Source organism: Atractosteus spatula, unplaced genomic scaffold, assembly GCF_055471065.1.
Source record: "Atractosteus spatula isolate fAtrSpa1 unplaced genomic scaffold, fAtrSpa1.hap1 Scaffold_203, whole genome shotgun sequence".
Classification (NCBI taxonomy): domain Eukaryota; kingdom Metazoa; phylum Chordata; class Actinopteri; order Semionotiformes; family Lepisosteidae; genus Atractosteus; species Atractosteus spatula.
Window position 1 is genome coordinate 10,434 of NW_028296768.1, and position 17,067 is coordinate 27,500.

Below are 17,067 nucleotides of genomic sequence, written 5' to 3' on the forward strand. Positions count from 1 at the left end.
ATTCTTTCAGGTGGCTTAGCAAACTCCCTGCTCCAGCTAAGACAGGTAGTTTGGATGTTAATGCTTGAAACTAGACATCTTTAGAAATGGTAATTCTTTCTGAGGGCTTGGGAAACTCTATTTCTTTGAATGCACCTGCACCGTTGAATATACTTTAAACCCATGCTTAGCCATGTTTTTAAAATTAAATTATAACGATTTCTGTGTTTGATAATGGTAGCAAAGGCTTCCTCCACCCACTGCTTTGCCAAAGGGGAGTGCTGTTTTCTGGGATGGGTGGAATCTTTGCTCGGGGTAACTTTCTGCTGAGTGCAATATACCTTTCACTTTTCACCTGTAATTGAGACAGGAGGTACAGTAACTCTGAGACTTGACTAAGGTCCTGGATATTGAATCACCACTACGATCAAGAGGTAAGACTTTACATTTTTTCTTTTAAATGCATTTGCTGATAACCCTTTAAAACTAATATGCAGTCAGGCTGATGCATCTTTATTCTTAAGCGTCTCTCAGTGCATTGATATTGTTTTTACTAATCTAATATCAAGAATCTCATCATGTGCATGCTGAGGTGTGGACTATATCTTTGTGTTAAATGGTATTGTTTTGTATATTGTATAATTGAAATACAGCCTCTTTCTGGTTACAAGTATTGGCTTAGAAGACTTCTCCTTGCATTGTATAATCAGGGCCAGTTCAATGGGGCATTTCATTAATTGAGAGCTCTTTCGAGGAGAAAATGCAGTAATTTTTAGTAGTGAATTGCATTTGTTGGTTTTTAACGAGTAAGAGTGCAGGGGGTTTAAACCCGCAATCCAGTGTGTTGAAGTATTTCACAACACTACCTCTAGCACATCTGGAAATAAATCCTCATAATGATTATTGCCCTTGGCATGTACCAAAAAATCAGTGAGCATATATATATATATCACTGTGTTGAAGCTAGAGACACAGAATATCTGCAAAGACATCCTAAATACAGTGTTCCTGCACCTTTGAACTCATCCAGAATGTATCGTTTTTTGAAAGGGATTGCTGTCAGAATGCACAACTGAATCCCAAACAGAATCTCTAGTCAAATGTGATCATTTGTGAAACAGGCAAATGAGTCTCTCAGGGGCCCATTGCTCATTTTCAGACACATGTATGCGATACTTTCACCATGTGTTGAGCAATAGGGATTAAAGATACCAGATGTAAGGTTTAAAAGTGATTCTGAGGTGCAACACATCAGCGATACAGCTAGGCATCTGAAATGCGGGGTTTGAGAGCCCTTCAAGGAACACCGTACCCTAAAGGTACCAGAAGTCCACTAGTGGACTTTGGTACTAATGCTTAGTACAAGCATTAAGTCACTGTCACCCCTGTTACAATGTGATTGCTACATATCTGCATTTGTTGGTTTTTAAGGAGTAAGAGTGCAGGGGGTTTAAACCTGCAATCCAGTGTGATGAAGTATTTCACAACACTACCTCTAGCACATCTGGAAATAAATCCTCATAATGATTATTGACTTGGGCATGTACCAAAAAATCAGTGAGCATATATATATATCACTGTGTTGAAGCTAGAGACACAGAATATCTGCAAAGACATCCTAAATACAGTGTTCCTGCAACTTTGAACTCATCCAGAATGTATCGTTTTTTGAAAGGGATTGCAGTCAGAATGCACAACTGAATCCCAAACAGAATCTCTAGTCAAATATGTTCATTTGTGAAACAGGCAAATGAGTCTCTCAGGGGCCCATTGCTCATTTTCAGACACATGTATGCGATACTTTTACCATGCTTGAGCAATAGGGATTAAAGATACCAGAGGTAAGGTTTAAAAGTGATTCTGAGGTGCAACACATCAGCGATACAGCTAGGCATCTGAAATGCGGGGTTTGAGAGCCCTTCAGGGAGCACCGTACCCTAAAGGTACCAGAAGTCCACTAGTGGACTTAGGTACTAATGCTTAATACAAGCATTAAGTCACTGTCACTCCTGTTACAATGTGATTGCTATATATCTTCCATTCCTTTCATTACCTTTTACTTTTTAAAATGAACTCAAATTGTGTATAATGTAATAATTTAAGTAGAATAAAGTAGAAGTCATTCTGAGGTGCCACATGTGAGGGATACAGCTAAGCATCTGAAATGTAGGGTTTGAGAGCCCTTTCAGGAGCACTGCATCCATTGAGACAGACCCGTGCATGTTAAACAAATGATCATTTCTTTCAGCATTAGAGACTAAATATACTAAACGTATGATGCTAAAACGTTATTTTCACATATATTAATGTAATAAATGATTGCTTATGCTTTATAAACAAATCTAATTAAAATAAAAGCTTAAGTTTTGTATTTATCTTTTACCATAGAACATGATTTTCTTTGTATTTCAAGCTCACAAAGTGACCAAATGACGCACTACATGATATAAGGAAGATTATCACATGCATATCGGTATTATCTTTCTTATGAAAATGCATTCCTTTCATTACCTTTTACTTTTAAAATGAACTCCAATTGTGTAGAATGTAATAATTTAAGTAGAATAGATTCCAATAATATAATGATCCAGTATGTTGCACTGGCCTGGTCAGCCTGGCCTGGGGGATGGTGCACATAGCACTTTCAGTGCTGGAGGTGTTAATGGGGGAGGTGTTGGAGATTGGCAGCTGTGGGGGATGGCTGGGTGAGTAGCTATCAGGGTTTGTAGCTTTTCCTTTGCATCTTGTCCTCTGTGGCCATGATTAAGAGGGACGGCCGGGGGCATTCGTATTGCATTCGTAAATTGCATTTGTTGGTTTTTAAGGAGTAATAGTGCAGGGGGTTTAAACCTGCAATCCAGTGTGATGAAGTATTTCACAACACTACCTCTAGCACATCTGGAAATAAAACCTCATAATGATTATTGCCCTGGGCATGTACCAAAAGATCAGGGAGCATATATATATATCACTGTGTTGAAGCTAGAGATACAGAATAACTGCAAACACATCCTAAATACAGTGTTCCTGCACCTTTGAACTCATCCAGAATGTATCGTTTTTTGAAAGGGATTGCTGTCAGAATGCACAACTGAATCCCAAACAGAATCTCTAGTCAAATATGATCATTTGTGAAACAGGCAAATGAGTCTCTCAGGGGCCCATTGCTCATTTTCAGACACATGTATGCGATACTTTTACCATGCGTTGAGCAATAGGGATTAAAGATACCAGAGGTAAGGTTTAAAAGTGATTCTGAGGTGCAACACATCAGCGATACAGCTAGGCATCTCAAATGCGGGGTTTGAGAGCCCTTCAGGGAGCACCGTACCCTAAAGGTACCAGAAGTCCACTAGTGGACTTAGGTACTAATGCTTAATACAAGCATTAAGTCACTGTCACCTCTGTTACAATGTGATTGCTACATATCTTCCATTCCTTTCATTACCTTTTACTTTTTAAAATGAACTCAAATTGTGTATAATGTAATAATTTAAGTAGAATAAAGTAGAAGTCATTCTGAGGTGCCACATGTGAGGGATACAGCTAAGCATCTGAAATGTAGGGTTTGAGAGCCCTTTCAGGAGCACTGCATCCATTGAGACAGACCCGTGCATGTTAAACAAATGATCATTTCTTTCAGCATTAGAGACTAAATATACTAAACGTATGATGCTAAAACGTTATTTTCACATATATTAATGTAATAAATGATTGCTTATGCTTTATAAACAAATCTAATTAAAATAAAAGCTTAAGATTTGTATTTATCTTGTACCATTGAACATGATTTTCTTTGTATTTCAAGCTCACAAAGTGACCAAATGACGCACTACATGATATAAGGAAGATTATCACATGCATATCGGTATTATCTTTCTTATGAAAATGCATTCCTTTCATTACCTTTTACTTTTAAAATGAACTCCAATTGTGTAGAATGTAATAATTTAAGTAGAATAGATTCTAATAATATAATGATCAAGTGTGTTGCACTGGCCTGGTCAGCCTGGCCTGGGGGATGGTGCACATAGCACTTTCAGTGCTGGAGGTGTTAATGGGGGAGGTGTTGGAGATTGGCAGCTGTGGGGGATGGCTGGGTGAGTAGCTGTCAGGGTTTGTAGCTTTTCCTTTGCATCTTGTCCTCTGGGGCCATGATTAAGAGGGACGGCCGGGGGCATTCGTATTGCATTCGTAAATTGCATTTGTTGGTTTTTAAGGAGTAAGAGTGCAGGGGGTTTAAACCTGCAATCCAGTGTGTTAAAGTATTTCACAACACTACCTCTAGCACATCTGGAAATAAATCCTCATAATGATAATTGCCCTGGGCATGTACCAAAAAATCAGTGAGCATATATATATATATCACTGTGTTGAAGCTAGAGACACAGAATAACTGCAAACACATCATAAATACAGTGTTCCTGCACTTTGAACTCATCCAGAATGTATCGTTTTTTGAAAGGGATTGCAGTCAGAATGCACAACTGAATCCCAAACAGAATCTCTAGTCAAATATGTTCATTTGTGAAACAGGCAAATGAGTCTCTCAGGGGCCCATTGCTCATTTTCAGACACATGTATGCAATACTTTTACCATGCGTTGAGCAATAGGGATTAAAGATACCAGATGTAAGGTTTAAAAGTGATTCTGAGGTGCAACACATCAGCGATACAGCTAGGCATCTGAAATGCGGGGTTTGAGAGCCCTTCAAGGAACACCGTACCCTAAAGGTACCAGAAGTTTACTAGTGCAAACATTAAGTCACTGTAACCCCTGTTACTATGTGATTGCTACATATCTGCATTTGTTGGTTTTTAAGGAGTAAGAGTGCAGGGGGTTTAAACCTGCTATCCAGTGTGATGAAGTATTTCACAACACTACCTCTAGCACATCTGGAAATAAATCCTCATAATGATTATTGCCCTGGGCATGTACCAAAAAATCAGTGAGCATATATATATATATCACTGTGTTGAAGCTAGAGACACAGAATAACTGCAAACACATCATAAATACAGTGTTCCTGCAACTTTGAACTCATCCAGAATGTATCGTTTTTTGAAAGGGATTGCAGTCAGAATGCACAACTGAATCCCAAACAGAATCTCTAGTCAAATATGTTCATTTGTGAAACAGGCAAATGAGTCTCTCTGGGGCCCATTGCTCATTTTCAGACACATGTATGCAATACTTTTACCATGCGTTGAGCAATAGGGATTAAAGATACCAGATGTAAGGTTTAAAAGTGATTCTGAGGTGCAACAGATCAGCGATACAGCTAGGCATCTGAAATGCGGGGTTTGAGAGCCCTTCAAGGAACACCGTACCCTAAAGGTACCAGAAGTTTACTAGTGCAAACATTAAGTCACTGTAACCCCTGTTACAATGTGATTGCTACATATCTCCATTTGTTGGTTTTTAAGGAGTAAGAGTGCAGGGGGTTTAAACCTGCAATCCAGTGTGATGAAGTATTTCACAACACTACCTCTAGCACATCTGGAAATAAATCCTCATAATGATTATTGCCCTGGGCATGTACCAAAAAATCAGTGAGCATATATATATATATCACTGTGTTGAAGCTAGAGACACAGAATAACTGCAAACACATCATAAATACAGTGTTCCTGCAACTTTGAACTCATCCAGAATGTATCGTTTTTTGAAAGGGATTGCAGTCAGAATGCACAACTGAATCCCAAACAGAATCTCTAGTCAAATATGTTCATTTGTGAAACAGGCAAATGAGTCTCTCAGGGGCCCATTGCTCTTTTTCAGACACATGTATGCAATACTTTTAACATGCGTTGAGCAATAGGGATTAAAGATACCAGATGTAAGGTTTAAAAGTGATTCTGAGGTGCAACACATCAGCGATACAGCTAGGCATCTGAAATGCGGGGTTTGAGAGCCCTTCAGGGAACACCGTACCCTAAAGGTACCAGAAGTCCACTAGTGGACTTAGGTACTAATGCTTAGTACAAGCATTAAGTCACTGCCACCCCTGTTACAATGTGATTGCTACATATCTTCCATTCCTTTCATTACCTTTTACTTTTAAAAATGAACTCAAATTGTGTATAATGTAATAATTTAAGTAGAATAAAGTAGAAGTCATTCTGAGGTGCCACATGTGAGGGATACAGCTAGGCATCTGAAATGCAGGGTTTGAGAGCCCTTTAAGGAGCACTGCATCCATTGAGACAGACCCGTGCATGTTAAACAAATACATTCTAATAATATAATGATCCAGTGTGTTGCACTACTTCACTGCTTCACTGCTCTATGCCGTCTGGAAATAAATCCTCAGACTGCTTACTGCCCTGGGCATGTACCAAGACATTACAGGAGCACATCTATATATGCCACTGCCCTGGGCATGTACCAAGACATTACAGGAGACACACAATCGCATCCGAAATACAGTGTTCCAGCACCTTTGACCTCATCCAGAACGTATCATTTCTTGAAAGGGATTGCTGTCAGAATGCACAACTGAATCCCAAACAGAATCTCTAGTCAAATATGATCATTTGTGAAACAGGCAAATGAGTCTCTCAGGGGCCCATTGCTCATTTTCAGACACATGTATGCGATACTTTCACCATGCGTTGAGCAATAGGGATTAAAGATACCAGAGGTAAGGTTTAAAAGTGATTCTGAGGTGCAACACATCAGCGATACAGCTAGGCATCTGAAATGCGGGGTTTGAGAGCCCTTCAGGGAACACCGTACCCTAAAGGTACCAGAAGTTTACTAGTACAAGAATTAAGTCACAGTCATCCCTGTTACAATGTGATTGCTACATATCTGCATTTGTTGGTTTTTAAGGAGTAAGAGTGCAGGGGGTTTAAACCTGCAATCCAGTGTGATGAAGTATTTCACAACACTACCTCTAGCACATCTGGAAATAAATCCTCATAATGATTATTGCCCTGGGCATGTACCAAAAAATCAGTGAGCATATATATATATAAACACATCCTAAATACAGTGCTCCTGCACCTAACCGTAACCCTAACCTACCTAATGATTTAAGTAGAATAGATTCTTATAATGTAATGATAAAGTGTGTTGCACTACTTCACTGCATCAAAGCTCTATGCCGTCTGGAAATAAATCCTCAGTCTACTTATTGCCCTGGGCATGTACCTATAAATCACTGAGCATATATATATATATCACTGTGTTGAAGCTAGAGACACAGAATCACTGCAAACACATCCTAAACACAGTGTTCTTGCACCTTTGACCTCATCCAGAACGTAACATTCTTCGAAAGGGATTGCTGTCCAAATGCACATCTGAATCCCAAACAGAATCTCTAGTAAAATATGATAATTTGTGAAACAGGCAAAGGAGTGTCACAGGGGCCCATTCCTTATTGTTAGACACATATATACAAAGCTTTCACCATGCATTAAGCAATAGGGATTATAGACACCACAGGTAAGGTTAGAAGTCATTCTGAGGTGCCACATTTGAAGGATACAGCTAGGCATCTGAAATGCAGGGTTTGAGAGCCCTTCAGGAGCAATGCATCCTTTGAGACACACCTGTGCATGTTAAACAAATGATCATTTCCTTCAGCATTAGGGACTAAATATACTAAACGTATGATTCTAAAATGTTATTTTCACATATATTAATGTAATGTAATGCTTATGCTTTATAAACAAATCTAATTTAAACAAGCTTAAGTTTTGTATTTATCTTGTACCATAGAACATGATTTTCTTTGTATTTCAAGCCCACAAAGTGTGCAAATGACGCACTACATGATATAAGGACGATTATCACATGCATATCGATATTATCTTTCTTATGAAAATGCATTCCTTTCATTACCTTTTACTTTTTAAAATGAACTCAAATTGTGTATAATGTAATAATTTAAGTAGAATAGATTCTAATCATATAATGATCCAGTGTGTTGCACTACTTCACTGCTTCACTGCTCTATGCCGTCTGGAAATAAATCCTCAGACTGCTTACTGCCCTGGGCATGTACCAAGAAATTACAGGAGCACATCAATATACAGTATATCACTGCGTTGAAGCAGGAGACACACAATCGCATCCTAAATACAGTGTTCCAGCACCTTTGACCTCATCCAGAACGTATCATTTCTTGAAAGGGATTGCTGTCCGAATGCACATCTGAATCCTAAACAGAATCTCTAGTAAAATACGATCAGTTGTGATGTCTAGTTTCAAGCATTAACATCCAAAGTACCTGTCTTAGGTGGGGCAGTAAATTTGCCAAGCCACCTGAAAGAATTACCATTTCTACAAATGTCTGTTGTAATTTACACACCTTGCTCCAAGGTCCAGTCAGTCAAAAGCATCTTTATTAATTAGCTTCAGTACCTTGATATTTTTTATTAATCTAATATCAGGAATCTCACCATGTGCACGCTGAGCTGTGGAATATATGTATTTTTTATGTACTGTAAAATTGAAATACCACCTCTTTCTGGTTACTTATCCTTTATTGTATAATCAGGGCCAAATAAAACTAAATCAGTGTCACCTGCTGGGTTCAAAATGCCTTCAGGGGACACCAAATCGGAGGCACTGGACTATAAATACCCATCCATGTTATAACACACTCACCAAGGGTTTTTTAGTTTAACTCTGAGCTTTGAGAGATTTAATACCTATGGTACCCATATTCATCCTTTATTTAAGGGAAGTAGACATCCTAGACACACAGGAAACCCTCTCGCCCCAAGGGACGACTGGTACTTTGGATGGTCATGATTGAACCTGGCTTACAACAGACTTCTTTGGAAATGGTAATTCTTTCACATGGCTTGGCAAACTATCTGGCCCAGCTAAGACAGGTACTTTGGATGGTAATGCTTGAAACTAGACATCTTTGGATATGGTAATTCTTTCAGGTGGCTTAGCAAGCTCCCTGCTCCAGCTAAGACAGGTAGTTTGGATGTTAATGCTTGAAACTAGACATCTTTAGAAATGGTAATTCTTTCTGAGGGCTTGGGAAACTCTATTTCTTTGAATGTACCTGCACCGTTGAATATACTTTAAACCCATGCTTAGCCATGTTTTTAAAATTAAATTATAATGATTTCTGTGTTTGATAATGGTAGCAAAGGCTTCCTCCACCCACTGCTTTGCCAAAGGGGAGTGCTGTTTTCTGGGATGGGTAGAGTCTTTACTCGGGGTAACTTTCTGCTGAGTGCAATATACCTTTCACTTTTCACCTGCAATCGAGACAGGAGGTACAGTAACTCTGAGACTTGACTAAGGTCCTGGAAATTGAATCACCACTACGATCAAGAGGTAAGACTTTACATTTTTACTTTTAAATGCATTTGCTGATAACCTTTTAAAACTAATATGCAGTCAGGCAGATGTATCTTTATTCTTAAGCGTCTCTCAGTGCATTGATATTGTTTTTACTAATCTAATATCAAGAATCTCATCATGTGCATGCTGATGTGTGGACTATATCTTTGTGTTAAATGGTATTGTTTTGTATATTGTATAATTGAAATACAGCCTCTTTCTGGTTACAAGTATTGGCTTAGAAGACTTCTCCTTGCATTGTATAATCAGGGCCAGTTCAATGGGGCATTTCATTAATTGAGAGCTCTTTCTAGTAGAAAATGCAGTTATTTTTAGAAGTAAATTGCATTTGTTGGTTTTTAAGGAGTAAGAGTGCAGGGGGTTTAAACCTGCAATCCAGTGTGTTGTAGTATTTCACAACACTACCTCTAGCACATCTGGAAATAAATCCTCATAATGATTATTGCCCTTGGCATGTACCAAAAAATCAGTGAGCATATATATATATATATCACTGTGTTGAAGCTAGAGACACAGAATATCTGCAAACACATCCTAAATACAGTGTTCCAGCACCTTTGAACTCATCCAGAATGTATCGTTTTTTGAAAGGGATTGCTGTCAGAATGCACAACTGAATCCCAAACAGAATCTCTAGTCAAATATGATCATTTGTGAAACAGGCAAATGAGTCTCTCAGGGGCCCATTGCTCATTTTCAGACACATGTATGCGATACTTTCACCATGCGTTGAGCAATAGGGATTAAAGATACCTGAGGTAAGGTTTAAAAGTGATTCTGAGGTGCAACACATCAGCGATACAGCTAGGCATCTGAAATGCGGGGTTTGAGAGCCCTTCAGGGAACACCGTACCCTAAAGGTACCAGAAGTTTATTAGTACAAGAATTAAGTCACTGTCACCCCTGTTACAATGTGATTGCTACATATCTGCATTTGTTGGTTTTTAAGGAGTAAGAGTGCAGGGGGTTTAAACCTGCAATCCAGTGTGATGAAGTATTTCACAACACTACCTCTAGCACATCTGGAAATAAATCCTCATAATGATTATTGCCCTGGGCAGGTACCAAAAAATCAGTGAGCATATATATATAAACACATCCTAAATACAGTGCTCCTGCACCTAACCGTAACCCTAACCTACCTAATGATTTAAGTAGAATAGATTCTAATAATGTAATGATAAAGTGTGTTGCACTACTTCACTGCATCAAAGCTCAATGCCGTCGGGAAATAAATCCTCAGTCTGCTTATTGCCCTGGGCATGTACCTATAAATCACTGAGCATATATATATATATCACTGTGTTGAAGCTAGAGACACAGAATCACTGCAAACACATCCTAAACACAGTGTTCCTGCACCTTTGACCTCATCCAGAACGTAACATTCTTCGAATGGGATTGCTGTCCAAATGCACATCTGAATCCCAAACAGAATCTCTAGTAAAATATGATAATTTGTGAAACAGGCAAATGAGTGTCACAGGGGCCCATTCCTTATTGTTAGACACATATATACAAAGCTTTCACCATGCATTAAGCAATAGGGATTATAGACACCACAGGTAAGGTTAGAAGTCATTCTGAGGTGCCACATTTGAAGGATACAGCTAGGCATCTGAAATGCAGGGTTTGAGAGCATTTCAGGAGCAATGCATCCTTTGAGACACACCTGTGCATGTTAAACAAATGATCATTTCCTTCAGCATTAGGGACTAAATATACTAAACGTATGATTCTAAAATGTTATTTTCACATATATTAATGTAATGTAATGCTTATGCTTTATAAACAAATCTAATTTAAACAAGCTTAAGTTTTGTATTTATCTTGTACCATAGAACATGATTTTCTTTGTATTTCAAGCCCACAAAGTGTCCATATGACGCGCTACATGATATAAGGACGATTATCACATGCATATCGATATTATCTTTCTTATGAAAATGCATTCCTTTCATTACCTTTTACTTTTTAAAATGAACTCAAATTGTGTATAATGTAATAATTTAAGTAGAATAGATTCTAATCATATAATGATCCAGTGTGTTGCACTACTTCACTGCTTCACTGCTCTATGCCGTCTGGAAATAAATCCTCAGACTGCTTACTGCCCTGGGCATGTACCAAGAAATTACAGGAGCACATCTATATACAGTATATCACTGCGTTGAAGCAGGAGACACACAATCGCATCCTAAATACAGTGTTCCAGCACCTTTGACCTCATCCAGAACGTATCATTTCTTGAAAGGGATTGCTGTCCGAATGCACATCTGAATCCCAAACAGAATCTCTAGTAAAATACGATCAGTTGTGATATCTAGTTTCAAGCATTAACATCCAAAGTACCTGTCTTATGTGGGGCAGTAAATTTGCCAAGCCACCTGAAAGAATTACCATTTCTACAAATGTCTGTTGTAATTTACACACCTTGCTCCAAGGTCCAGTCAGTCAAAAGCATCTTTATTAATTAGCCTCAGTGCCTTGATATTTTTTATTAATCTAATATCAGGAATCTCACCATGTGCATGCTGAGCTGTGGAATATATGTATTTTTTATGTACTGTAAAATTGAAATGCCACCTCTTTCTGGTTACTTATCCTTTATTGTATAATCAGGGCCAAATAAAACTAAATCAGTGTCACCTGCTGGGTTCAAAACGCCTTCAGGGGACACCAAATAGGAGGCACTGGACTATAAATACCCATCCATGTTATAACACACTCACCAAGGGTTTTTTAGTTTAACTCTGAGCTTTGAGAGATTTAATACCTATGGTACCCATATTCACCCTTTATTTAAGGGAAGTACACATCCTAGACACACAGGAAACCCTCTCGCCCCAAGGGACGACTGGTACTTTGGATGGTCATGATTGAACCTGGCTTACAACAGACTTCTTTGGAAATGGTAATTCTTTCACATGGCTTGGCAAACTACCTGGCCCAGCTAAGACAGGTACTTTGGATGTTAATGCTTGAAACTAGACATCTTTGGATGTGGTAATTCTTTCAGGTGGCATAGCAAACTCCCTGCTCCAGCTAAGACAGGTACTTTGGATGTTAATGCTTGAAACTAGACATCTTTAGAAATGGTAATTCTTTCTGAGGGCTTGGGAAACTCTATTTCTTTGAATGCACCTGCACCGTTGAATATACTTTAAACCCCATGCTTAGTCATGTTTTTAAAATTAAATTATAACGATTTCTGTGTTTGATAATGGTAGCAAAGGCTTCCTCCACCCACTGCTTTGCCAAAAGGGAGTGCTGTTTTCTGGGATGGGTGGAGTCTTTGCTCGGGGTAACTTTCTGCTGAGTGCAATATACCTTTCACTTTTCACCTGCAATCGAGACAGGAGGTACAGTAACTCTGAGACTTGACTAAGGTCCTGGATATTGAATCACCACTACGATCAAGAGGTAAGACTTTACATTTTTACTTTTAAATGCATTTGCTGATAACCTTTTAAAACTAATATGCAGTCAGGCAGATGCATCTTTATTCTTAAGCGTCTCTCAGTGCATTGATATTGTTTTTACTAATCTAACATCAAGAATCTCATCATGTGCATGCTGAGGTGTGGACTATATCTTTGTGTTAAATGGTATTGTTTTGTATATTGTATAATTGAAATACAGCCTCTTTCTGGTTACAAGTATTGGCTTAGAAGACTTCTCCTTGCATTGAATAATCAGGGCCAGTTCAATGGGGCATTTCATTAATTGAGAGCTCTTTCTAGTAGATATGAATGCAGAATGGATACAGATTATTTGCAATAGTGTAACTGCAAATGAATATAGATGGGAATGTATGTTTGTTCATATGCAATCGCAGGAGCAGTTTCTCATTGCAGTGGATTTTCAGGGCCAATTCATCTCTCCATCTTATACTGAATATGAAAGGTAGTTGTTTCTATATGGACTCAGTCTTTGGAATTTGTATATATATATATTTCAGTGATCCCTCAGCCATTCCTTCTGTATTGTAATTCAATTTCTCTTTTAAAATTCCTTCCCCACTTCTAGGACCTGCAGTTGCTGAACTCCACAATGGCTCCTATTGGAAAGTCTGTGACTGAGACCAAGTAAGTGTTCACTTTTTTATGAAACCATTATTTATTTTGGAGCAATGACCAATTCTTATATAAATACAATGAAATCATTATGCTCAAACTATGAGAGAGAAAATTAAGGATAATTTAAGAAATCAGTCTTAGCTTGTTTCTATACACAGATGGTATTATTTATTTTCAAAGGAAACCCACGAGGATTCCCCTGGTGTGCAAGATGTGCCTGAATACTTTTGATCAGCTTCCTGCTCACTTGAAGAGGGCGTGTATGAAGCACGCCACGGCAGAAGAGATCAGGATGGCCTCTCAACAGGCGAGGAAGGACATGATAAATCTCCTGAAGAATGGGGTCATCGTGGATTACAACAGAATAGAGATCGTGTCTGGTGAGGCAAACAGGACAGTGGTTGTAAGACTGCTGGAGTCCTTGGGCCTTTTTGTACGAGGGAAGCCTGAAGACACATTGGAACGGTGAGATATTTTTAATTTGTAAGGCTTCTGTAGTTTCTTTTTGAAATCATTGTTACAACATATTATGTAAAAGCATGTTGAAAAGAATCTACCTAATAAAATAAAATAAATATGCCAACCTGTATCACAATCGCAAACCCCTACTCTTAAGGGCGCTCCAGCCCTTCCTGATTTGCCTCATTCCCCGCATCTGTTCCTTGTTCCTACCCTGTTTCAGTTCAACTTTAAAAGCCAGGCGCTCACTTCACTCGAGGCTCTGCACCTGATCTCCGCATCGTGTGAGCCCGGGTCCTGGTTGTGCCTGGCTCCGTTGTGTTTTTAGCTTCCTGCTCCTGTTCCTGTTCCATTTGTTACTGCTAAAAAATGCCACATGCTTTAAACAAAACAAAAAAAGATTTAAAGATGTGAACCATTTCTTAAATTTGTTGACACTATCTGAACAGCACAGCATTCCCAGAATGGACAATGGAGTTTTCAGCAGCATTAGACGGGCAGCCTCTTGGGAAGAGAGAAGGAATGAGACCAACTGGACTTCATTAATGACACCGTTCTTATTGAAAGAGAACAGAAAGATAAGTCTGGATAATAATTCTTACTCTGATTTTATTATTTTCTTTCATTATCTACAAAATAGATTTTTGATAAGCTTCTTTTGAAACTGCCCAACATTACCAAACAGAAGAATGTTTCGGCAGGACACCATTTGTGCATCAAAAGCACTGGAGAGGTATATATGACAGCCTATTTTCTGCCACTGAAATACTAATTGCTTCATTTCAGTTCATCCTTAGGCGAGCAGAAGAAAAAGAAGTTTGATGGAATTAGATGGAATTCCTCTTGGGAAGAAAGATAACAGAGACTGACTGGACTTCAAGAACAGCACCTTTCTGATTCACAGCGAACAGAACACAAAAGATGAGTCTAGGGAACAATTGCTTTATTTTCTTAATTAAAATTTCTGAAAAGTTTAAGGACAACAGCAATAAACATTGTTAATGAGTTAGAGGTTAGATAGACCTGTATTTCCAGTGGTTTGTCATTTCAACAATGTTTTAAAATTGAATTTCTATAAAGTGGACACCCTTGACATACACAAAATGAAACCATTTCATTTTCATTTTGGAGCTAAACTGCAGGAAACATTTTTTCAGTAAACTGTTAAAAGCATATTATGGTCTGAACGCCAAGATATTATTTGTGACCACATTAATTAATTACTTTTTAAACTGTAAAGCAATAATCTGCCAACATGGCTAGTTTCTATCACTGAGCTGGGATTTCTAGTTACGACAGAGATCAGTTTCTTAAACAGAATAAAATAAAATTGTCTCCATCCTGGAAATTCAGTCACGAATTTGAATAGGGCTTATGGCATTTGATCAGTTTCACAGCCTAATTGTACTGTATTCGTTTTTTAAATGATTCACAATTGTGAATATTAGAAATATTAATGCACAGAGTTCCTTAGGCTTTTATTTTTTAATTTTGTTGTCAACACAATCATAATGATTATGCATATGCTATTTTTTGTAGCTGTCACCTGCCATTCACTACCAGAAAAGATGCAAGGATGTACATGAAGAGGTGTGATGACCACGACGACAGTGCCGTGGCTCAGGACGAAATCACAAATTTTCACCTGCCTAACACCTTTGGAAGAAGAAATCAATAATACAGAAAAACCTCCAAACTATTTTTCTAATTGTATTATGTTAGCATACCCAGAGGGGTTGGGCTGCCAGTTGATCTTGGACCCCTAGAGGTTTTTTTTTCCTCCTAACTAAGGAGTTTTTGGTTCCTCTCCTCAGTTATCTTCTGGCTTTTACTCTTTCACATCATGTATCATCACCCAGCTATGTTAAGTGCCTCAGGTCAACCTTGTTATGAAAGATGTTATATAAAAATCAATTGAATTTAATTGTACTAGTTGTGAATGCTGTCATATTTTATTGCCATAATTTATATAAAAAATAATAAACATTATTGTGCAATTAGCTTTTTCAAGCTTTTGATTATCTATATAATTTCAATACAACTTCTAATTGTGATCATCATGAACAACGACTGCTTCTTGTTTTGGGATTAAAATAATTTTTTATAACTAAAAAATGTATGAAACAAACTGTAAGATTGCAATATATTAAAACTGGCCCCTCATTGTTCTGTGATTCTTACCAATTGTGCAGACCACAGCAGGTCAAAGGAATTCACAGATAACTCTACTCTGAGAATTTGGTAAGTTTAGTGAGGAGTGTTTAGTGAAGCGACCTGGGGTGAATATGATCATTTACCCCAAGTCCAGTAGTAGAAGCACTGTCAAAGTCAATGTCACCCTTGCTACAATGTGATTGCTACATATCTTCATTTGTTGGTTTTTAAGGAGTAAGAGTGCAGAGGGTCTAAATCTGCGATCCAGAGTGTTGAAGTATTTCACAACACTACCTGTAGCCCATCTGGAAATAAATCCTCATTCTGATTATTGCCCTGGGCATGTACCAATAAATCACTGAGCATATATATATATATATCACTGTGTTGAAGCTAGAGACACAGAATCACTGCAAACACATCCTAAATACAGTGCTCCTGCACCTAACCGTAACCCTAACCTACCTAATGATTTAAGTAGAATAGATTCTAATAATGTAATGATAAAGTGTGTTGCACTACTTCACTGCATCAAAGCTCTATGCCGTCTGGAAATAAATCCTCAGACTGCTTATTGCCCTGGGCATGTACCTATAAATCACTGAGCATATATATATATCACTGTGTTGAAGCTAGAGACACAGAATCACTGCAAACACATCCTAAACACAGTGTTCCTGCACCTTTGACCTCATCCAGAACGTAACATTCTTTGAAAGGGATTGCTGTCCAAATGCACATCTGAATCCCAAACAGAATCTCTAGTAAAATATGATAATTTGTGAAACAGGCAAATGAGTGTCACAGGGGCCCATTCCTTATTGTTAGACACATATATGCAAAGCTTTCACCATGCATTAAGCAATAGGGATTATAGACACCACAGGTAAGGTTAGAAGTCATTCTGAGGTGCCACATTTGAGGGATACAGCTAGGCATCTGAAATGCAGGGTTTGAGAGCCCTTTCAGGAGCAATGCATCCTTTGAGACACACCTGTGCATGTTAAACAAATGATCAGTTCTTTCAGCATTAGGGACTAAATATACTAAACGTATGAT